The 22,450-nt window shown below is 55.5% G+C and overlaps 1 protein-coding gene across 3 annotated transcripts in view; it reads left to right on the top strand.

Annotated features, from left to right (window-relative positions):
• Kcnj4 (potassium voltage-gated channel subfamily J member 4) overlaps window positions 1-22,450 on the top strand; it is a 27,224-nt gene that overhangs the window by 2,071 nt on the left and 2,703 nt on the right. The window contains exon 1 of one of the 3 annotated variants that reach the window (XM_021217015.2): window positions 3,121-3,634. The exons of 1 other annotated variant lie outside the window; for it this stretch is intronic. The gene's annotated coding sequence lies outside the window, so the exon portion shown is untranslated. Of the gene's footprint in view, window positions 1-3,120; window positions 3,635-4,012; window positions 4,125-22,450 lie in introns of those variants that run through there. One more of the 3 variants, XM_029547736.1, reaches the window with a different exon arrangement.

Here is a 22,450-nt window from a genome sequence, read left to right as displayed (position 1 = left end):
TGAGACAGGGTTTCTCTGTGTAGCCCTGGCTGTCCTGGAACTCACTCTGTAGACGAAGCTGGCCTCGAACTCAGAATCTACCTGCCTCTGCCTCCCAAGTGCTGGGATTAAAGGCGTGCGCCACCACTGTCCGGCTAACATAGAGTTCTTGTAGAGACTCAGGCTGTGGGTGGTTCTGAGGGCCTGGGACAGGGCTGAGCTGATCGATGGGTCTGTGGAGTCTCCGATTGTCTGCTCCATCCCATTCATCCCACCAAAGCTACCTCTCATGGCATGTTTCTGTACTGGATGAGGACTGGCCCACTTGCCTTCCCAGGCTAGAGAAACCTGTCCCATTACACATGAGGCCTCTGAAGGTGGCCCAGAGAAGATAGGTAACTTACCAAAGGGTCATATAGGTTCTAACACCCAAGCTGCCATTCTCCTCCAGGACCTCTTACACACACACACACACACACACACACATTGCTAGGCTTCCTACCTCCCATCTCAAACAGGGCATAAGCTACTGGACCATGACATGGCCTGTGGCGAGGTCTTCCCAAAGCCTTCAGTCATTCTCAGAACAAAATGTTCAAAGTGGGGGATGTCTCTTCTTCTCCTGCTTTACCCAGGGAGAAACCAAGACCCAGCGTGAAGAGAGTTCCCGGCCAGGGATGCTTGTCTGATTGTTGGTGGAAGAAGGACTCTATTTCCTGGTATCCCTAGCTCTCTCCTGGCTTGGAATTGCTATCATAGCTCTCCTCACCTAGCTCCCGCCCAGCCCAGCTGCCTTCCAGGACCTCAGCAATCACCCCACAGAGCATCCCAAGCCCAGCAAGGCAGCCCTATCTCCCCCTCAGACATTTGCCTAGTAAGCTGGTGAGAAACAAGTAGTCATGCAAGAGCAGCTGTGCTGGACCTAACAGGTCCTTGATTCTGCACGCCCCTCCATCTTTCTGCTCTCTTTCTTCTGCCTTCATCACCCCCAGGGAAGCCCCTAGCCTGTGGGGACAGCGGAAGATCACCTGCTGTCCCTTAATCCTGCTGACTTCAGTCCCCACAGAGGTGCAGGAGATATCAGGCATGCATCAGCTGCTAAGTGAACACTTAGTGTGCTGGAGTGCAGGAATACACACACACACACACACACACACACACACACACACACATACACCCGGGAACATCAGTCCTGGCTGTCTGCCTTAGGGCACAGCAGGGTAAGGAGAACAGACACCTGCAGAGGGAAGGTCCAAAGTGCTCTGGAGGCATGCGATGAAGAGCCTGCTGCCAGCACCCACCTGCCCATTATCGTTCACAGTTTGTGGCAAGTGAAACAGAGCCTTACTCAAGGTCATACTGTTTCTAAGTGCTTTTGAAGCCAGGGTGGTCTGATTTCCTAACTTTTTTAATAAGAATCATACTTATGCCTAACCCGAGGGCTGGGGATAGGTAGGCTCTGGGGTGCAGGCTGATTGAACGAATAGGTGCTGGGCTTGGAGAACAGTAGAAAGGCTCCGACTGCGAAGAAAGACCAAGGGCATTTCAGGCAGTGGGGAACAGAGCGTGCAGGCAGAGAGAGGTGTGAAGGCATCTGGTATGTTCTGGAATCCGTGGGAATTGGAGGACATGTGTGAATATACGGTGTGCGGGGAGCCTGACAAGCGAACCGTCCTGAGGCGTTGAGTTGAGACAGATCCTTTGGCGAAGAGAGAACCCACAGAAAGATGGCTATGTGGACTGTGTAGCATTCGTTGAGTCTTGTCCTGGAAGGTCTGCTTGGCACAGGAAGCCAAAGAAATTGGAGACTCAATCAGGTCTCCATAAGCTTGTGTGCTTACCCACCCTGCCCCCCAATCCAGTGAGATCTTACCCCTCTGTGATCTGGGCCTAGTCTTCCATGGCCAGAGGTTCAAATGCTTTCTACTTGCAGGTCTTCTAGACTCCTATGGCCACAGAGAAGGGCTTTCCTCACCTACTTCCTTAGAAGGCTAGGTGACAAATGCCCAGGAAAGCAGCTAGCTCTGTGGGAACTGGGAGGTGCTTCCAGAGTGTGGGACCCAGACCTGAGCTCTCTGGGGGTGGTTGGGGGAGGAGGGTCTGGACCTTCTCTTATCCGTGCTGGTGAGATGCCTCCATCTTTAAGAGGTTTGCTGCTCAGGCAGAGGACCGAAGTTCAGTTCCCAGCGCCCACATGTCAGTTCACAGCTGCCTATAATTCTAGGTCCACGGAACCTGACAACTTCTGGCTTTCACAGGCTCCTGCCTGTATGTAGTATACATGCACGTACATGGGCACCTGTACACGCATGGTGCACATACACGCGCGCACACACAGGCATCTGCACACATATACATAAATAAAAAAAGGAAAGACAGATTAATAAGATGAGGAGAAAACAGGGACTAGGGTTTGTTTGACTTCCACTCCATTGGGTGGCCTTTTGTGAACTTTTGGACGTCTGTGGGTCCTCAGTTTCTCCTTTGTGAACTGACTTACTGACTGACTGTGCCACTATTAGGATTCTTCCAAAAGAACGATCTCGGGGGGTCTCCTGAAGTGGGGGTGCCTAGGGCCCTTAGCTACCAGCGCTTCGGGAGAGAATGCAGACCACCCAGGAAAGGGTCAGGGCCACCGGGACCCCCACAGGACCGGTTCCCACCTACCCTCTTCTGGGCTCGGAGAACCCTCCCCACCTGTCCCCAGGGGCCTCTCAAACCCGGGAGTGGATCCTCGGAACGGATCCTCCGGTAGGCGCGCGGCGGGGCGAGGAGGAAAACCCGGGCAGGATCCGCGCACGAACCGGACGGCGCAGCCCCTCCTTCGCCCCCCTCCCCCGACCCCCGACTCCTGCTGGAGTCCCGAGTCCCGGGCGCGAGTCGCTTGCCCGCGTGGGTCAGACGGACCGGGAGGGCCGGAGTGGGGTCCGCCCGGGGCTGGCAGCCGGGGCGCGCTGCCTCCGCAGCGGGGCGCGGGTCACGTGTGAGGAGGGGCGAAAGTCTCCGAAGCGGGGCGCGTGCTGCGAGTTGGGAGTTCTCGGCGCGCCGCGGGCGGCGGGAGCTCAGGCTCCCGGGCGAGCCGGGGACGCGGCGGGGACCGGGTCCCAGACGGAGGGGGCGGCGGCGGGAGTGGGAGGGACGCAGACAGAGAAGGACACAGCCGGCCGAGGAGGCGGCGCGGGGCGAGGCTGAGCCTGGGCAGGGGCTGGAGCGCGGCGACCAGGTGCCACAGCCCCGCGGGAGGAGAGGCGGCACCGGGACGCAGCGGCGGGGACCGTGTGGCAGGCGCGAGGTGGCCACAGAGCCAGGAGATCCCAGAACTGAACAACGAGAGGGTCGTGGGGCTGTGGGTAACAGCGGGCAGCGGGGCGCCCTGGGCCCCGGGACCCCAGGACCTGAGCCCGGGCTCCACGATGCTGCGGCCCGGGCGGCGCCCAGCTCTTGACGCGGGGCAACGCTGAAAGTTACGCAGGGAGCGGCGCGGGACGGCGCGGAGACCCCGAGACCCACATCGGCCGCCTGGGTCAGCGGCGACATCGCGGGCAGGCGGCGCCCGCGTCCCAAGCCCGGCGCCCCGGACTCCGCCCGCCGGACTGCGCCGGGGGATGTAGCGGACACTCGCCGCCCAGACCCTCCTCGGACCTTACGCCCCGGGGTAAGCTCGGGCTCGTCCATCGCGAGTACTCTTCGTCCGTCTGTCCGTCCCAATGTCTGTCTAGCTAAGAGAGTTGTTTGTCCTGGCGCTCTGGCCGTACCCATCCTGCACTCATCTATCAGATCCGATTCCTGAAGGGTCCCTGTGTGGACCTGTGACTTCCCCCGAGCTGGCGCGCTCCGTTTATTTGGCCATCAGAGCGTCGCCTGTGGGTTGTGGCTGGCAATAGAAGGGAGATGGATGACAGAGACTTGACCTCCTGCCCTGGAGACGGCCCTTCTCTACCCCCCGCCCACCTCCATGTCAGGAACTGCAAGGCAGGTGACTTGCAGCAAGGTGGGAAGGGGGCGTCTCTGCTTCCCACCACCCACCCGCAGTCTCCGTGAATGGTTCGGAGTATGACAGAAATCTCCCTTCTGCTGTGTTAAGCACCTGCCTTGTGCCAGATAACCCCAGGGTATGTGAGCCCGGTAGTAGCTGAAGGAATGAGGTAACATAACAGTAAATGAAGCATTTCGGGGATTAGAGTGGTGGAAACTAAGGCTGTAGAGAGAGGGGGGAAAGATGCTTTTTTTTCTGCAAAGGGCAAACAGCAAAGAGTCACTCCGTGGGCTCTAAGCCAGGAGAACTTTACCACCACCTGCAGAATGCCCACTAACCAGGTCAGCCTACTACTGCCCCCCTCACACACACACAAACTATGCAAGGGGACCCAGACTTCAGGGCAGGGAGCGGTAGAGCAGCATAGCGGGCAGCAGGGCCCTCTAGGCACCACGCAGGGTGGTTGGGCTGCCTTGTCAGGGAGGGCCTCAAGAGCAGGAGAGCGCCAAGTAGCAGACTGAAGGACCTAGGGACCGGAGGAGGTGGCTAGCCCTGGACAGAGAGGGGGCTGGACCCAGGGATCCCATATTCACCCCACCCCACTCCCATCCATCCCTGTACCTTGCAGGACTGCTAGGAGCCCAGAACCATGCGTAGCCTTGACTTGGCTTCTGAGGGGAGCAAGTGGAGAAACAGGACAGTTGGGGCAAGTGGAGCGGGAGGACTGAGCCTGGAACATTCTGCTCTGCCCTCCTGTGGAAGAAGGGTCTCTTTCTGAAGTTTTCCATACTGGGCATTAAGACTCGTATATCCCTTGGTCCAGGCTTCAGAAATGAGCCCAGCTAGTTGAGACACTGGGCAAGTTATGCTCCCTGAGCCTCTGCCCGCACATCTGTGGAATGGGGACACCAGACCTGCTCCACTGACCTCCAATGCAGGGCCTCTGAGCTCTGTGAGCAGAAGACTCTTGGTAGGTTAGAGAGAGGGGTGGGCAGGAGAGAAGGAGGTAAGGACTCAGTTTACTTTGAGGGAAAATAAGAAGCAGTTAGTTACCAGTGGCAAGAATATGGCTGGAAATGCAGACTGACAGTAATGGAGGTAACTAGGCATAAGTGGGGGGTCCTGGGACTTGGGCGCTGTACCTAATGTTATGCTTAAAGAAACATCTCCCTGGGGGGGGGGGGAAGAGGTGACTGGCCAGTCAGAAATGTCCGTGGGCTTCCGCTGGGGTGACCTTGGGCAGTTAGCTTGACTTCTCTGAGTCACAGTTTGTACCAGTGGAGAATGGGACTTCATGTCGATGTCACTGGCTTGCAGACAGTGTCAGGGCCCTGGGAAAAGCTTGCAGAGCCAAACCATGCAGGTTCTAGAGAGACATTTGTGGATCGGAGGACAAAGTCACTCTAGGATGCTGTGGGAAGATTTCGGGGCTTAGGATGAGAGGGAGGGGGAGGAGGAACCGTGTGGGCTTACACAGGGCGGGCTGGTTCTTAATGTGGATCTGGGGGAGGCGGGGGCGAGTGCTGAGGGGGGTGTGAGGAGGAGGGGGCCCCCCTCTGCGGGGACCACTGAGTCACGAGGACATGTAAGCGACATGACAACCAGCGACGTGGTAACCAGGGAACGAGCGATGGGAACGGAGCTGGAGCAGTGTGTCGTGGTGGGGGAGGGCGGACTGGCAGCGCCCAGGTTTGGAGGGTCCGTGGTGGGGTAGGCTGGCCAGCCTGCAGGGGGTGCGGGCTGGACAGGCAGGGTCAGAACGGAGGTGTCAGAAGTGACAGGAGGCACCTGGGGGCTCTGCGGGGCAGGGGGCTTCTCTGGTCCCTCCCCGGCTCCTCTTTTCCTCCACATCCCCACTCTTCATGCCTCTCCCCCTAGGATGCCAAATTTGGCTCACGCAATCTGTCGTCTCTCTTCTGAGATTGGCACGGGGAATGGAAGCCGAGTGCATTACATCAGCGCCTGATCCCCCTGTACTGGGGGAGGGAGGGGAAGGACCAAGGGCCGACCAGGCCAGGCTGGGAGTGGAAGGGCAGCAGCCAGACATCAACTTTCTCGATTGTCTCCTATTTGCTCTTCTTACCCTAATCTTAGATGGAGGGGGAGTTTGGGAAAGGCCATGTGGAACCTAGAAGTGGGACCAGGACTCCAACCTTGGGGAGGTCCCATGACTGGGGCAGGAAGTCAAGCCCTGTTCCTGTCTCCCTGGCTAGTTGAGACTAAAAAGTTCTCAGGACCTGGTGTGTCATTGCCTGGCCATGTGACCTTGGGCAGATCCCCTTGTGTAGTAGAGTCTACATCTGTAGAGTGAATGTTGGCCACTTTGTAGTATGATTTCCCCTGAGAGGAGCAACTTTGGCTCCAGGGCCCCTGGGATGGATCCTGTGACCTTGAACAGCAGCTTCTCTCCTTATGCCTCCTTCTCCTCACCTGTGAAATAGGTATGTTCAAGGTTACTACCTGGACCCTGGACGTGAGTTGTGCTATAGGAGCAAGGGCAGGGATCTGGCTTCAAAGCCACCGATAAGAAGGAGTCCTATGGCCTTCCACATGATAGCCAGAGATGGGGGGCAGTGGAGGCTGGCCTTCACTGGACAGGTGGTGTGGGAGGATGGTTTCACGCGCACACAGAGGCTCTGCTCTTGTACCATTGATCTGATGCTGTCATTGTACAAGAGTGAAAACTGGGGCCCTCAGGGAAAAGTGGGTTCCGGGGCCACAGTGATGACCTAGGAGCGAAGGAAGCAGAACTCTGGCTCCTGGTTCTCAGCCCCCTCTGGAAGCAGGCAGGCAAGAGATGTCTTCTTCTTTCTTTGGCCAGGCAGAACAGAAGCCCTGAGGGGCTAGCTCTGGCATCACCCCCTCCCCTTTCCCTCCTGCATCCCTTACCCATTGCTGCCATCAGTGACTTCGCTTCTTGTTCATTACTTGGTCTCCTTGGAGGGGAGGGGGGCGATTCCTCTAGAACTCATTTGCAAACTAATCTGAGGCCATCCCTGTGAGGGACAAGCTGAATTTAGGGTTAGCCTAAAACCTTATGGTCCATTCTAGAATATTCCATTCTAGAATATTCCTCTCCCTGGCAGGAGATGGTTTAGTTGCCCCCAACAACATGACACCCCCTCAGGGATCCTCTGGGGAAGAACTTATTTTTATAGAGGGGAAGACGGGCCTACTGACAAGGGCCGAGTTGGCCAAGTTACCCAGAATCAGCAAGATAGATGGCCTGTTATCCCGGGAGGCTGAGAAAGATAGGTACCGGAGGTTTGGTGAGAGAGTGAGTAGCCCTCTCCTAGGGCTGATCCAACTGAACCAGCCCTCCTGCCTGGTGACTGTCACCTCATGGGTGACTGTGAATGGCATCTCCCTCCACCTTGGGAATCCTTGGGTCTTTGATATTTCCCAAAGACGTTCTAGAAAGCCACGTGTACTGCTCATCCGCCGCCCACCTGCCTGGCCAGGTATGAGGCTGCAGGCTTCAGCAACTTCTTCATCCTCCCTGCAGTCCTCCAGTGATGATGTACTGTCCTCATACTACAGATGGAGACGTTGTAGCCCAGAGAGACCGTGCTACCCGTCCAAGGTCACACGGCAAGCAAGTATGGAGGAACAGCGTTTGGGTTTAGACTGATCTGATTCCCGGGGGCCGTCTCTAGGGCTTCCCCAGACAGAGTGGAAAATATTCCTCCCCTGGGCTGGGGTTTGGCAGGAGATGGTCTAGTCGCCCCCACAGCCTGACACCCCCTCAGGGATCCCTGGGGGCTCCGTTCTGGAGACAGACACAGACATGAACCACTGTGAAGAGCTCATTTTATAGATGGGAAGACTGAGCTGGCCCAAGGTGACCAGAGCATCAGCATCCCGCCAGGCATTCTCTAGCCCAGGACTCTGTCCCCTGCACCAGTGACAGGAAGGGGCCTTAGGTGGATGGTGCCACAATGTGGGGGTGCGGATTCAGAATCTTGAGATGTTGATGGCTCCACGCTGGGACTTAAGAGTCAGGGTCTGCCATTCCATGGAGCAGAGAAAGCAGGCATGGCAGGTCCTGTTTACAGTCTCTGTGCCTTGCCCCTAGATCATCTGCAGATGTCAGCATTCACAGCCTCATGAGGTTTGGGGCTGTGGAGTGAGAGACCTGTGTGACAAGAGACTGTCTAGGAGACAGTAACCTCCTAGTTGTAGTGCTGTGTGATCTTAGGTCAGTGAATTACCCTCTCTGAGCTTGGTCTGCCCAATGAGGTGATAAAGGCACTGAAAGAAACATCCCTTGGCCTCCAAGTAACTGCCACGGGGCTATGTCATCTCTAAGTGCTCCTCCCTTCTTGTGGGGACCCTGGGCCCTGGCATGGGCAGGCAGGAACCCTGAGTGCTGGCAGAACCGTTAAGCCTCCTCAGGGTGTGGGGGGGAACCTCCGGGCTCAGCCCTTCTTCTCTTTTTCATCTTTATTTTTCTCCTGCTCCTCTTCCCTGGCGACGTGGGCTGATCGCTGCTCAAACTTTTAATTCACATGGTAATTGTAATAATAACATGGGCCGAGGCCCCTCTGCCTGTGACATTGCAGCTGGCGGAGCTGAGCTAAGAATAGAGCCTGAGTCACACACGCACGCGCGCTCCTGCAGGCGCGCACTCTGCTCCTGGGTGGTGGGTGGGGTGAGGCATGGGGGTAGGGGGCTCTGGATCCTGACCCCCCCCTACCTCTAAAGGCCTACGCAACAACTGTCCCCCACAGACGTCCCTCGGGTCCCGGACTGAACCAGTGAGACATAAGGCACACATAGGGCTTGTCATTCACAGAAGGGGAAACTGAGGCTCCGTGAGCAAACATGGCTGCTGGGAACGTGTGGGACTGGACACGAGCATGTTGGCTGACTCTGACACCACTGCTCTGTTTCCGGACACACAGGCCAGGGGAAATGGGGGGCTCTGGGTCGGGCCCGCTGCCCCTGAAGGTTTGTCACCCCAGCCTCCTCGTAACCACTTAACCACCTGCGTGCAGCAGGTACACACAAGGGCCTTGCCTGGGGTTGATGGTGCTATTGCCTGGTGACACAGAGATTGTATGTAGCAGAGAGTGACTTCAAACTTCTGATCCTCCTGCCTCCACTTCCGGAGGGCTACGATTACGGGTGCGAGCCACCACGTCTGGCGTCTACTGTGCTGGGATCTGTTTTGTCCACACTAGACAGTCATTGCCAACTGAGCTACAACCCCAGCCCTCACAGGTTGTCTTGAGGGAATAGCAGGAAGTGCTAGACTTCCTAGTAATCTCCGTCAGTGCCCCCTCACTGGCCCATGAGCAAAGCACCCCTGTCTTCGCGTGAGCAAACTGAAGCTTGCTGATAAATGTTTGTCCCGAGCGCCATCCAGACCTACATAACTACCAGCCCCGGAAGCCCCAGACCCCTCTCTTAGTTTGGTCTCCTGACGCCAACCTCTGCTCCCCAGCACTGTCTCTCCCTCTCTGCCCCTCTCCCCAGGCTTCTCTCCTCTTTTCTGAGGCTGTCTGGGTCAATCCTTAGCCTGAACGCGACCTCAGCAGGCAGGGTGAGGTGAAGTGTTCCTTGGAAGACACACAGTCAGGCCCTTACTTACAGGCTATCAAGAAAGGTGAACTTCTGTATTTCCCCCACTCCTGTAAGAGCCATGCTGGGAGAGGTGGTGTTGTCATGGTGACCTACCACTGAGTGCATGGGTTGAAGCTGCCTGGGGCCCTGTGGGGCCTCCAGCTGGGCAGTGATAAACTGGGGAGTGCATCCGCAGGTGGGCTGAAGGGAAATGTCACCTCAGCTTTAGCCCCTTCTCCTACATCTTCCTCTCCTCTAGCAACTCACCTGGGGCGAATGGACCTGCCTGGCGTCAAATGGATCTGCCTGGCGTCAGGCAAGCATTTGACTAGTGAAGGTGGCAGAGTTGGGACCAATCTGCTCTTGGGCCTCTTGCGGGTGCCTGTGTCTTTGAGGACCAGGGGAGGGGAGATGGTCCTCTCCCGGGCAAGTCCACAGATGACAGACAAGGGAGGAAGCAGAACCTGTCTCGGTGGGGAGGAAGGCTCAGCCACTCACAGTCCTCTGTGACCTTCACCGGGCCACTGTCACCCTGAGGGGGCTTCTGAGCTCCGTGAAGCAAGGGCTTCTAGTGGGGGGACATGGGGACAGTGAGATGAGTCTAGCTTTTCCAGGACAACCTTCTCTGTCACTGGTGCAGGGATGGCAGGGGCCAGGCGTGTCCTGTGGGCTGGGGTCCTGCTGTCTCAGGAGGTAGCAGCGTTAGCCCAGGCTTCCGCATCTGGCCTCTTCTTCCCACTCCACCGTGAGATTCCTTTTTGCTCTGCCCATGTTGAAATGTCATTGGCCTGGGGACAGACAGGATAGGGGTCAGTGGGGCACAGACAGAAACCGTTGCCTTCAGACACCTTGTCTCTAGTCGCTGGTGTCTGTTCCCCCATCCCTGATGAGCCCTTCCCTTGCACCTCCCGGCGGCTCTCTCAGCCTCAGACCTGCTGCAGCGGGGTGAGACATCGAGTGGGCCCCTGGCCTTGCAGCTGCCGGTCAAAGCTACCTGACCTCGGAGAAGTCCTAGCTGGGCACCAGGGCCACCTCCCTGGACATCGGGCAGTCAATGAACAGGAGAGAAGAAGGTACAGCTAGGGCAGAGAGGCCAAGATCATATCTCAGGGCTGTCCTGGGTCCCCAAGTCCTTAGATGAACCCCTCAACCAGCTGAGCCTCGCTCCTTGGAGTCAAGTGGGCCACCCGTCCTAGGAGGCCTGTGAACAAACACTGAGTGGCACCTGCTGAGGGACAGTGAGGGACAGCAAGGAGTCCTGGCACAGGGCCAGACCCAGAACCCAAAGGAATGTATCGTGGGGACTGAAGTGTGACATTCACAAATATTCCGTTGTCTCAAGTATTTACAGGGCCTCCAATGGGGTGCCTATGTCTTGGCCTCCCAGAGCCCATGGCATGGCATGGCATGTCTGTCGGTGTTTGCTTGGGTGCAATAGGGGTCAAACCCCAGGCGGACAGCGTGGTAGCTGCACCCTCCTCTGCCCCATCCCCTTCATTTTTTTTCTTTGCCTGTTTTGAGACAGGGTATCGCGAAGGTACCTAGGGTGCCGTGAGCGCTGCAGTTCCTGTTGATCTTTGTTCTCTCTCTGCCTCTATGCCTTCAGCCGCTGTGATGACGCCCCCCCCACCCCCCCAGCCACCAGTCTTGGCTTTTGAGGGAAATCCTACTACCAGTTTCTGCTCATTCTCAGCTCTCGTCACCCTTCAGAGCAGGGCTTTCCAAATCATACAAGGGAAGATCTGGGAGTGGTGGCTCAACTTTGTAATCCCAACCCTTTGGTGGGGTAAGGTAGAAGGATTGCTACAAGTTTAAGGCCAGCCTGGGCTATGGGATGAGTTCTGGGCCAGTCTGGGCTACAGAGTGATATTAATAACCATGTCACAGACAGGGTCTGACATGGACAACACTAAAATACAAGGCATGTGTGAGGGGAAAGAGTGTTTTAGGATGTCACTGGTGTGTGTGTGTGTGCGTGTGTGTGCGCACGTGTGCGTGTGTGGGCATGCATGCTTATGAATAATACATTATACACGGTAAGCTGCTTTTACTCTGAGTCTTGTTTGGAGCTGAAAGGTCATTGCCCTGGTAGAGATCTTGGAGACAGTGCTATTAGAAGCTCCTATGTACATATGGCTTCCTTTTCTCCCAGACCATCTGTTCCAAGTGCCCAAATCTCTGCCTTGGGGCATCTTCCACCCCTATGCCTGGCCACCCACCAATTCTGGGTCCCCAGACCCCTGGGGACCAGCTGTCCCCAGGGCCTCAGTCCTACCTGAGCTGTATTCCAAGCTCTGTCTTGGCCAATTTCTTCTGCGTTCTAGAACGCATACATCTCTACAGGGACTCTTTCTTAAGCCCCCGACTGTGTAGACTCTTTGGCTCCTGTTTTGGCTCCAGACACTTCACAAGATCTGAATGAGCAGGCCTGCTTGGAGTGCACATGTGTTTTTCTTTTTTCTTTTTGAGACATGGTCTCGCTGTGTAGCTCTGGCTGTCCTGAACTTAACTGAAATCCACCTGCCTCTGCCTCGCGAGCGCTAGGATTAAAGGCGTGTGCCATCACTGCCTGGCTCCGAGATGAGTGTCACCATACTCAGCTCTTAACTAATTGCTTCTCCCACAGCACATAGTTGAGTACTCAAAATATCACTACTCACGGTGGACCCTCCAGGGCATTGCTGTAGACAATGCTAGACAGGAAGGCAGGTGCTGAGCCAGCTCAGGATGCTGTTAGGTGGTAAATGAATGGATGGATGGATGGATGATGGATGGATGAATGGATGGATGGATGGATGGATGGATGGATGGAGGATGGATGGTTAGGTGGGTGGATGATGGATGAATGAATGAATGGATGGATGGAGGATGGATAGGTGGGTGGGTGAATGATGGATGGTTGGATGGGTGGATAGATGGATGGATGGATAGATGGATGAATGAATGGATAGATGGAGGATGGATGGTTAGATGGATGGATGGAGGATGGGTGGGTGGGTGGGTGGATGATGGATGGATGAATGGATGGATGGAGGATGGATGGTTAGATGGATGGATGGATGGGTGGGTGGGTGGATGATGGATGGTTGGATGGATGGATAGATGGATGGATGGATGGATGAATGAATGGGTGGATGGGTTAATGGGTGGATGGGTGGGTTGGCTGGAGCTGGTGGGAGATGATCTGAATCTATGAGTAAACACTCAGTGGACAGGTAAATGTTCTCTTAGTCACAGTCCCTTGGCTGTTGCCGAATAATATTGGGATGTGACCACAGTCCCTCACCCTCTGAGGTCCCTGTCTGCTGTGCTGTCTCCTCTAGTCCCTGTCCCACCTCCCAAACCATTGTTCTTCAAGCTTCTTCCTAGTGCACAAGATCATGGGGCTGGGCTGCCTGCCACCCCTCTTTGTCACAGAACATCCAAGACAGGGTTCTGTGGAGGCCTGAGACTTGAACTGTCCTGTCCCCCCAGTCTCCTCTGTTTGCAGCTACTGTGGCGTGTCCTATGATACAATGGCACAGAAGGTCCTCCTGGTGTGTGCTTGGGGCCACCTCTGCTCCCTCATTACAGCATCAAAAATAGCTTGTCACATCCCGTGACATCGCCCTGCTCAGGCCCTTCACGGGAATTATGACAAGCTGCACAGATCTCATGTCCTTGTCCCTTGCCAGTCGTATGTGAAGCATTTACTGCACGCCAGGCTGTGGGACTTGGGGTGAATGGTCAAGAGCCCTGCGTGGATGGACCAGTGACGTAAGGTCCATAAGGGCTGATGAGAGAGGTCATGGTGGCAGAGTACAGGACATCGTTGAACCTAAGGCCTCAGTCAGAACTCCAGTGGGAGGGAGCTGGGAGCTAAGGACCCACAGAACTTCAGTGCAAAGTTCCCAAGGCAGGCTGGCTTGGTCTGTTGGGCAGGACAGGGAGAAAGGCCATATGGTTGTGTAGCGAGGGTTGGGGTAGGGACCTGGGGCAAAATCAATGTGAGGGGACAACCTTACTTGGGCCCAGAGTTCACCTTTGGCAATGTGGGGAGCCCCGGAGTTATGGCTAGGGAATGATAGAATCCTTACTGGGGAGACCAAGAGAAGGTTGTAGGTTGAGCTGGAAGCTGTGGGGACATGGGATAGAGCATCCAGCATCCTCTCCCACCGACCGGTTCTACGGCTCCGCGTGAGATAAGAATGGGACACTCCATCTTGGAATGAGGACCACAGCAGAGCCATAGTGTTCAGTGAATACGTTCTCTCCCTGACCATAGGTTCTGGGGGTGAAGGAGGTACAGGGCTTAGGCCTGAGCCACCCTGGCAGGGCTCACAGACAGCAGGAAAAGTCGGGATGCAATGAACATCTCTTAGCCATCTAGCAGAGAGAGTCTGCTCTGAGGGAAACGTAGCCGCTGGTATTTTAAGGCTCAGGACTGGATGAGATCACGGGGTGGGGGGTGGGGGTGCAGAGGAGCTGAGGAGGGAGGCCAATGATGGAGGGGGGTGTTGATGGCTGCTGGTGGTGACTGGTGGCTGAGCCTGTGCTCCCAGAGTGTGTGACAGAGAAATGCAGGAGGCAGGGCAACCTGAGTGGGGTTCTCAGGTCTGGAGGAGTCAGGGACAAGTTGGGAACTGGTCACAGTCTCCTTTGGAGCAGCCTTAGGGGGCAGTGGGGAGACTGGGAGGGAGGCCCATGCATGCCCTTCAAGAAGGGTTTTTGTGGGCTTGGTGGGTATGCAACATGAGGACCTGAGTTTGGATCCCCAGACCCTGTGTAAAACGAAAGGTGAGCAGGGTGCTTGTAACCCCAGCATGGAGACGGGGCGGGAGTGGGAGGCAGAAACAAGCAGATATTGGGGCCTTCTGGCCAGCCAGTTCAGTCAAAATAGCAAACTCCAGGTTCATCTAGAAACTCACAGAAATCACGGGAGCAAGTGTGTGCACTCATGTGTGCACACCGCCACACATACACACACACACACACACACACACACACACACACACACACACACACACCCCAGAATGGCTGCATCTTAAAATTTACACTCTCTGGTCTTTGCCCTTTAGAGTTTGTACCCCTTACCCGCCTCTGGTCGTCGTTGCAGCGTGCATATCAGGTACTATTCCTCATTTTGTAGCTATGACTTGGGAGTTGAGGCATGTCTCCCAGGGTCCCAGGCTCCTAGGGGACATGTTCTTGGACCGTCTGAGATCATACTATTTGTTAAGGACCTTAGGAGTGCTGCGACCAATCTCTAACAAACACACATCTATCCAGTGCTAATTTTAAAACTCACGGGTGTTTTCCATAGGTGATACACTCACACGATTCTAAAATTAAAAGACAAACGAAAGAAACAGTGAGTATTCTCCACTGTCCTCCATCCCGAGCCACCTGCTTCCCCTCCCTCGAAGCAGTCGGTGTCACGGGTTTTCCTGTGTCTGCATCCAGATGAGCCGGAGAAGAAGAAAGTTAAGTGTAGCTATAAACTCCTCTCCATTTTCACACGAGGTAGCGACTCTACACGCCGCTCATCGCTCATCCCCGCTACCCTTTTCCACTTAAAAATACATCTCTCAGACCCACAAGGCTCCAGAAAGAGCTGCCTCCTTGGCTTCTGTGGCTGCGTGGTGCCGCTCACGGATGGGCAGCTGGGCCGCTTCCAAGCTGCGCTTCAACAAGGAGGCTGCCTGCCTAGCTCCGCTCCCGCACCCCACGTGTGCCTGTGTGGCTGTGATGGTCTCCCGGCTGTGAGATGGCTCAGCCATCATCATATCAGGGTCCTGGTGATCTCTGGCTGGGCAGGACCTAATAGAGTGAGGGAGGAGCTGGGGGGAGGCATCACCCTGGCTCTGAATCCCCCCACCCCTCCACTCCTTGTATTATTTCTGGCTTCTCTCTCTCTCTCTCTCTCTCTCTCTCTCTCTCTCTCTCTCTCTCTCTCTCTCCTTTCCTTTTCAAAGACCAGGTTTCACTGCACTATGTAGCCCTGGCTGGCCTGGAATATTCTATGGTTGGCTTTCATCTCCTAGAACCTCTGCCTCCCAAGGGCTGGGATTAAAGGCATATGCCATTACCGCGAGCTTTTGTTTTTACTTTTTTTTTTTTTTTTCTGAGACAGGGTTTCTCTGAGTAGCCCTGGCTGTCCTGGAACTCACTTTGTAGACCAGGCTGGCTTCCAACTCAGAAATCCACCTGCCTCTGCCTCCTGAGTGCTGGGATTAAAGGCATGTGCCACCACTGCCCGGCTTTTTTTTTTTTTTTTTTTTCTTAAGATTTACTTGTTTTATGTATACGAGTCCACTGTAGCTGTCCTTAGACACACCAGAAGAGGGTATCAGACCTCATTATAGATGGTTGTGAGCCACCGTGCGGTTTCTGGGAATTGAATTCAGGACCTCTGGAAGAGCAGTCGGTGCTCTTAACCGCTGAGCCATCTCTCCAGCCCCTGTTTTTACTTTTTTGAGACAGAGTTTCACGTAGCCCAGGCTGGCCCGGGATGCTCTGTGTGGCTCCTCTAGAGCCAAAGATGACTTTGAACTCTTGGTCCCCCTGCCTCTGCCTCCCCCATGCTGCGACTGCAGTCCTGGGCTGGGCTGGAGCTTCTTCAGTCGGTGTGGTGCCTGCTGGGGCAGCTTGTGCAGGGAGGGAATAGCAGCATCCTCTAACTCCAGCCTCAGCTCTGGGGTCCTGGGGTCTTCTTTGCTGAGATCCAGGGGCAAGGCAGTGGTAGTGTGGGTGGGTGCTCAAGCCGACCCGGGTGGAGGCAGGAACAGGCAGAGAGCTGGGTTCTTTACATCTTCTTTGATCCTACTTTCTCCCTTCAGCCTCCCCATCCCCAACCTGGGAGAGCTCAGGAGGCAAGTGGGTCAGGGGCCTGATCTCTCCTCAAGAGGCTGCGGGTGGCTCTGAGAGCCTCTCTCCCTTTTGTCCATTCACACCTAGCCACATGTTGTGCATGGTCATCCAGGGGTTCTGGAGCCTGGCAGCTGGTGACTGCTGGACAGTTCCACCTGCAGGGCCAAAGGCCACTGACTCTGTTACCCGGTTACCCACCACCAAACCCTGTGGACTTTGTCCAGAGTGCTCTCAGCCCCCCTCCTCCTCTCCAGCTCCAGACACTCTGGTCCTCCCTTGCTTCCTACTCTACCCCCGTAGCAGACCCGAAGGCTACTCTCAGGAGCCTCAGACCTCAAAGGTGGGAATGACCAGGGACATAGGGCTGTTTGAGTCCAGGCTGGACTGTTAACTCACTATGTAGCCCAGGTTGGTCTTAGACTGCAGGCTGGTTGCAAGCTTCTCTTTTCCTCGTCTTTTTCTACTTCTAAGCCGGGAATAGTGCCGGTTCTGAGGTCACCATGAGGCTGAGAGGAATCGATCTGCACAAAGCACTCAGAGTGGCTCCAGCTCGGAGTGAATGCATGCTGATCTGCTGCTCGCTCAGTATGGATCATGCTGGTCAGGGGGGATGGGGGGGGGCAGTGTCGGTGTGCAGAGGGATTCCAGGGTCTGGAGAAAGGCAGCAAGGCTGGCGTTGTATACCATCCAGTTTGGTAACGTCAGGGCCGCCCTGCGCATACAAATGTGTTGGTTTGCTCCTTTTGCCGGTGGAGGTGCTGAGGCTGAGCTACCAGTGAACCTTCCAGAGCCCGCCTGGCCGAGTCCAGTCTGTGTGATTTGCTTCCGGGGCCATAGCATAGCTCTCACCCACTTGCTCTCAGGGCAGTGAATGACACCCTGTGTGTGACAGTGTCTGGCTCTGGGCAGGTCCTGAATTTTGTGTCTGAGGCTCCTCCTTGGATCCCAGGAGTGTTCTGTCCTGGAGTGATATGTCACTTACCCTGTGCAGGCGTGGACTGTGTGCCACGCTGTTTATTCTTACAGTCCTAGGCAGTGACCTCCGTAATTAGCTCTACCTACAGATGAGGCATGCCGAGTCCAGAGAGGTGAAGTCTGGCCTGACATCACCCAGGGAGTGATCTGGGGGGGACCAGAGAGAGAGGGGGCTGTCAGCTATGTGGTGCTTGCCTTGCAAGTGTGAGTGCTTGGAGTCGGATCCCTAGAATTGGAATCAAATTCCAGGTGTGCTGGGGAAGTAGAATCAGGAAGTTCACTGATGAGCCAGCCCAGCCTCCTTGTCAGCCCCAGGCCAGTAAGAGACGCTGTACAAAGAGAGTGGACAGTGTTTCTCAGGTTGTCCTCGGGCCTCCCAGGCACTATGTCTACATAGAATAAAACATTGGATGTTATCACTGGGAGGGAAAGAAGGAGATAAAGGAGTCCAATTACCCATGCCAGGGCCTGTAGAGGGCCACATCTCTGCTTCTCCGTGTTTCTTCTTTTGAGACAGAATCTCCCTGTATAGCTCTGGCTGACTTGGAACTCACTGTCTAATCCAGGCTGGCCTTCCGTTCATGGAGATCCACCTGCCTCTGCCTCCAGAGTGCTGAGACTAAACGGGTGTTCTACCATGGAGTGGACCGGAAAGCCTCCTCACTTACCCTAGCAAGACCAAGCCTGGGATGTCTCAAAGCTGGAGCGTAGGGCAGCCTGTACTCTCAAAGGTTGGGATCTGCATTGCTGGTATGAACTCCTCACTTCCCTGGGGGAAACCTGCCTACTTTCTAGAGGCAGGACCCTACTCGCACTGCCTGTCTGAGGCTCAGGGGACTAACAACAAGGAGTCTGCATTGTCCTATACAGCCTGCACATGTCCCCTCTCGCCAGGGAGTTGCGAAGGGTCCCTGTTTCACAGACAGCAGTGTGAGGGTCTGCCCAGAGCACGGAGTGTGGTAGAGTTAAGCCAGAGTTCTCTCCCAGCTTTTGTGCTGTGCCCCCAAGTCACCGTATCTTTGAGACAGACAACTGACCAGCCACTCTGGAGTTTTATCTGTAGGACCCTGTGGGCCCCTCCCACCGTCAGATTTGTTCCCAGGGTAGCAGTTCTCCAAACCATCCTGATGATGGCCTGTTGAGGTCAGAGGTCCTAAGTGTGCAGGTATGGAAATGAAGGCTCAAAGCAGAAGTCTTAGAGCTGAGACTCCAGCATACGGATGCGATGAACGGGTTATTTCCATGGTTGATCTGAAGCTACTAGGAGCGAGACAGCAAGGGTGAAGGGGTGCAGAGAAGGAGGGGCTGGCCTGAGGGGCAGTTAGGCCAGTGAGAGATGGAGATGGAGAGAAGGAAGTAGATCCCAGAGGAACCAGGCTGGATGGAGCATCATAGCAGATAAGAGGCCAGGGGCCAGGGAGGGTGGGGACAAGAGTGACCTGGGATCAAGAGGACTCAGACCTAGTGGGAGTCTGTCCTACCTTGTCCTAGTGGGAGTCTGTCCTACCTTGCCGCTTCTGCTGTTCCAACTCTCAAGGCTCATCTCCCCAGCTCTGCAGCCTACAGCTCCCCAGATGGGAAACAGCAGCCGGAACCCTTTTGTGTTTCGGTAGCTGCTTAATAAATACATGTTAGCTGAACAAAGGCGCCAGCGATACCTCGGTGAGATAGGCAGGCCACGGCTGCTGTGGAGTCTGTGGCTTCCTGAGCCTTCCGTCTCTCAAACATTTCAGAGACAGGGCCCTGAGGCCGAGGTGTGACTGCCAGTGAGTGCTGTCTCCTTCCACGTTGTCTCTCCAACAGCAATGACCTAGGAGATTCGTAAATAAGATAAATAGTCCTGGCCGGCTGGCTGTCCCACAACAGCCGGCTTCTACGGCTCCCTGCCCATCTGCTACTGGGGCTGGCAAGGCCAAGGGAGGTTCCCAGGGAGCTAACCTACAGCATCGGGTCACTCACTCTGTCATGGGTAGCCAGGTGTGTGTGTGTGTGGGGGGGGGGGATGGTGAGTGGCTAGGAATGGCTGTCCTTACAGCTTGTGCGGTTCCCGAAAGAGCCGTTGGCCCTAGACACACACACACAACAGGCTGCAATCTTGAGTAAAGGCAGAGACTCCACCTCCACTGCTCAGCTTGCTGGACTGCTCATGGAGGCTGTGGGAAGCCTAGGGCCACCTAGCCCAACTGGAGGACAGGTGCCCCAGGCTGGGAAGGAGAAGGACTTGCCTGGGAACCCTTCACACAGCAGGACACAGGGCTCCAGAGTCCTTCTGTCACACGACCAGCCAGCATCCTTTAGTGCACACTTCGTGGACGGGATGGAGACCGGTCTGCCTTCCAGAGCATATGGGGTGGGGTCATACAGCTGCCTGGACAGTCAGGGTTCTACTCAGGGGAGGACTCAGACCTAAGTGGGATAATGATGCTGATCCACGCTTTTTTGTCCCTCCCTGTCATCCATGGTCCTTCTCTTCTGAGCTTTCCCTCCAGCCTCTGTATCTTTTCCCAGAAGTCCCATGTGATCAAGGAAAGATCTCAGCCATGCCCGGGCAGGGGTCACATGGACACGACACGCCACCCAGTCGGCACTTTTCACTGGTGAGATGTGCACTCAGCCCACACAATGGCAAGTGAGCCTCACATCCCTACCGAGAAGGCCTGTGGTGGCCATGGCAGCTGCTTGTCGGAGCAGGAGGGACCGTACACAGCTCCTCCTCGCTCTACCTGAGAGGACAGATCTGGGAAAGTCGCTTTCCTAAGCAGGGCTAAGCACGGGGATGAGCGGGAGCCATAAGAGTCATTGTGAGGCAGGCACGGGAGGTGCTCCCTCCAAGAGCCTGATGGAGCCTTAAGAAGAGGCACAGAGGCCTGCAGAACTATGGGGCAGGCAATGGATGGGAGGCTCTGGGGAGCACGTGTTGAGCATGGGGGTGAATACCTGATACATATGTACAGAGTGTTAAGGATGCTGGCAGAGGATCCCTCACCTTGGCAGTGCTGAGGGAAGGAACTCCAATAGCCTAGAGCCATGGGGGGTTCTCTTGGCTACTCACCCCAGGACCCGTTGTGAGGGTAGATCCCACAATGAGCCATCTCTGCAGCACAAGTGAGCTGGTGCTCCCAGCAGAGAGTAGCTGGTGCTCCCAGCAGAGAGTCCAGGCTCCTTTGTTCCTAGGGAGGGGACCTTTGGCAGGAGCCTCCTTGGACAGCTAGTGGCATTCATTCGTCAAAGGCCCAGGTGCCAGGCCCTGTCCTCTGCCTCTCTTGCAGGGGTGTGGCTTCTGCTTCAGAGCCTGTCATGATGAAGTTAGCACCCATTTCTCCCTGACTCCAGGACCTCAGGCCCATTAGAAGAAGAAAAGCCAAAGGCCCAGTTTTCAAACTATCAGAGTGGGTGTGAGCACCCCGGTTGGGGACTGCCCACAGCCACCTCGTTTTGAGGCCCTCAGTGGCTCTGTCTGAGCCTCCATGGCCTCAGCCATAAAGCAAGGATCTTGACCATGGATGGCTACCTTGTGTTGCTCCTTGGCTGTAAGTGTCTCTGGTGCAGATGGAGTTGGAGGACATGGGGAACACAGCAGGGGAACCCCAGCTAGAGTTAGGGGCATTGCAGGCCTGGTGTTGTTTTCTGGCCCATACCTGAGATGCCTCATGTTCTAGGTCAGGAAACAAGGCTCCAACCAAGTCACATGACCAATCTGGAACTTTTACCCCCAGGAAGCCCCTTGGGGTGAAGTGGGGTGGGGGGGAGATAAGCAGGGTCGTGTAGGGTGGCCAGGCTTGCGGGCGGGCGGGATGGAGAGAGAGGGAGACTCTGGAGAAAGAGGCAGGGGAAGAGGCTGCTGATATCTAAATTATAGCATTGGCGCGCACCGGTTGCTGAGGCAACCGAGTTGTCCTGAACCAGGGAAGTGTGTAAACATTGCCACAGATGCACAATTAGACCAGGAAGAATAGAACAGAAAATAGAAGCTTCCAGACTTATATAATTCTAGGCCAAGATGTTATCAGGAACCCAGAGGCTGGGTCTTGGCCCTGTGGCCTCGGGATGGGGGGGGGTGTTGGAGGGGGGCTGAAAATGACTGCACTGTGTCCTGATGCTCAGACCTTGGCAGCAGGGAGCACTGAAGAGAGTGTGCCCTCTGTGAGTCCATCTGGTGGGCATGCCACATGGGGGTGACAAGCCTCTGCAGGTGGAAACAGCAAGGTGGCTGGTTTTGTCTCCCAGGGTCTTGTAGGAATTTTGATCTTCAGTTTGCATATGCAGAAACTGATACCCCACGTGAGGCGGGGGCTCAGGGATGGTAGCTGCCTCACCTACGCCCAGGGTCTTTATCCAGGAGCTCCCAGAAGGTGAGGCCTCCTGAGTCTGGATCCATTTCCTTCCCAGCTAGCCCCTCCTCCTCTCAGCCAGCTGCATGTGCGCATGCACAGAATAAGATCTAGGCTCTCCCATGTTCCATCTTGACCAGCACATTGGATACTCTGTAGGTCCTCTGTCCTGCTCCCAGCAAGTCTGGGGATAGGAAGAGAATCTGGGGGTCTCCCCATCTGGAGACACTCACGCCACAGTAACTGTTAGCCACAGGGAGCTCTGAGCATTGGCAAAACCAAATGCAGATGAGGAGCTGAAATGTAAAGAAACAGAAAACAACAACAACAACAACAACAACGTTAAAACCTAGGTAGTCAGTGCAGGGGCTAAGCTGGGAGGCAAATGGGGCCAAAGCTCTGGGCATGCAGGACACAGAATCAAATTGAGCAGCAGAATGGCAGTGTTGCTCAGTGGTAGAGCATTTGCCCAATATTTCCAAGGCCATGGATTCCAACCCTGGCACCACCAAAAGATAAAAAGAGGTTGGCAAGATACCTTGGCTAACAAAAGGGCTTGCCGTACAAGCCTGGCAGCCCGAGTTCGATCCCTGGAAATCAAGATGGAAAGAGAACTGACTCCTGAAAGTTGTCCTCTGTCTTTGACATCCACATCCCATAGCAAGCATGCCCCTTCCTGATGATGGTGGTGGTGGTGGTAGTGGTGGTGGTGGTGGTGGTGGTGGTGGTGGTGGTGGTGATGGTGGTGGTGGTGGTGGTGATGGTGGTGGTGATG

The sequence above is a fragment of the Mus pahari genome, chromosome 17 (assembly GCF_900095145.1).
Source record: "Mus pahari chromosome 17, PAHARI_EIJ_v1.1, whole genome shotgun sequence".
Lineage (NCBI taxonomy): Eukaryota > Metazoa > Chordata > Mammalia > Rodentia > Muridae > Mus > Mus pahari.
This window is presented reverse-complemented; position numbering and strand designations above follow the sequence as displayed.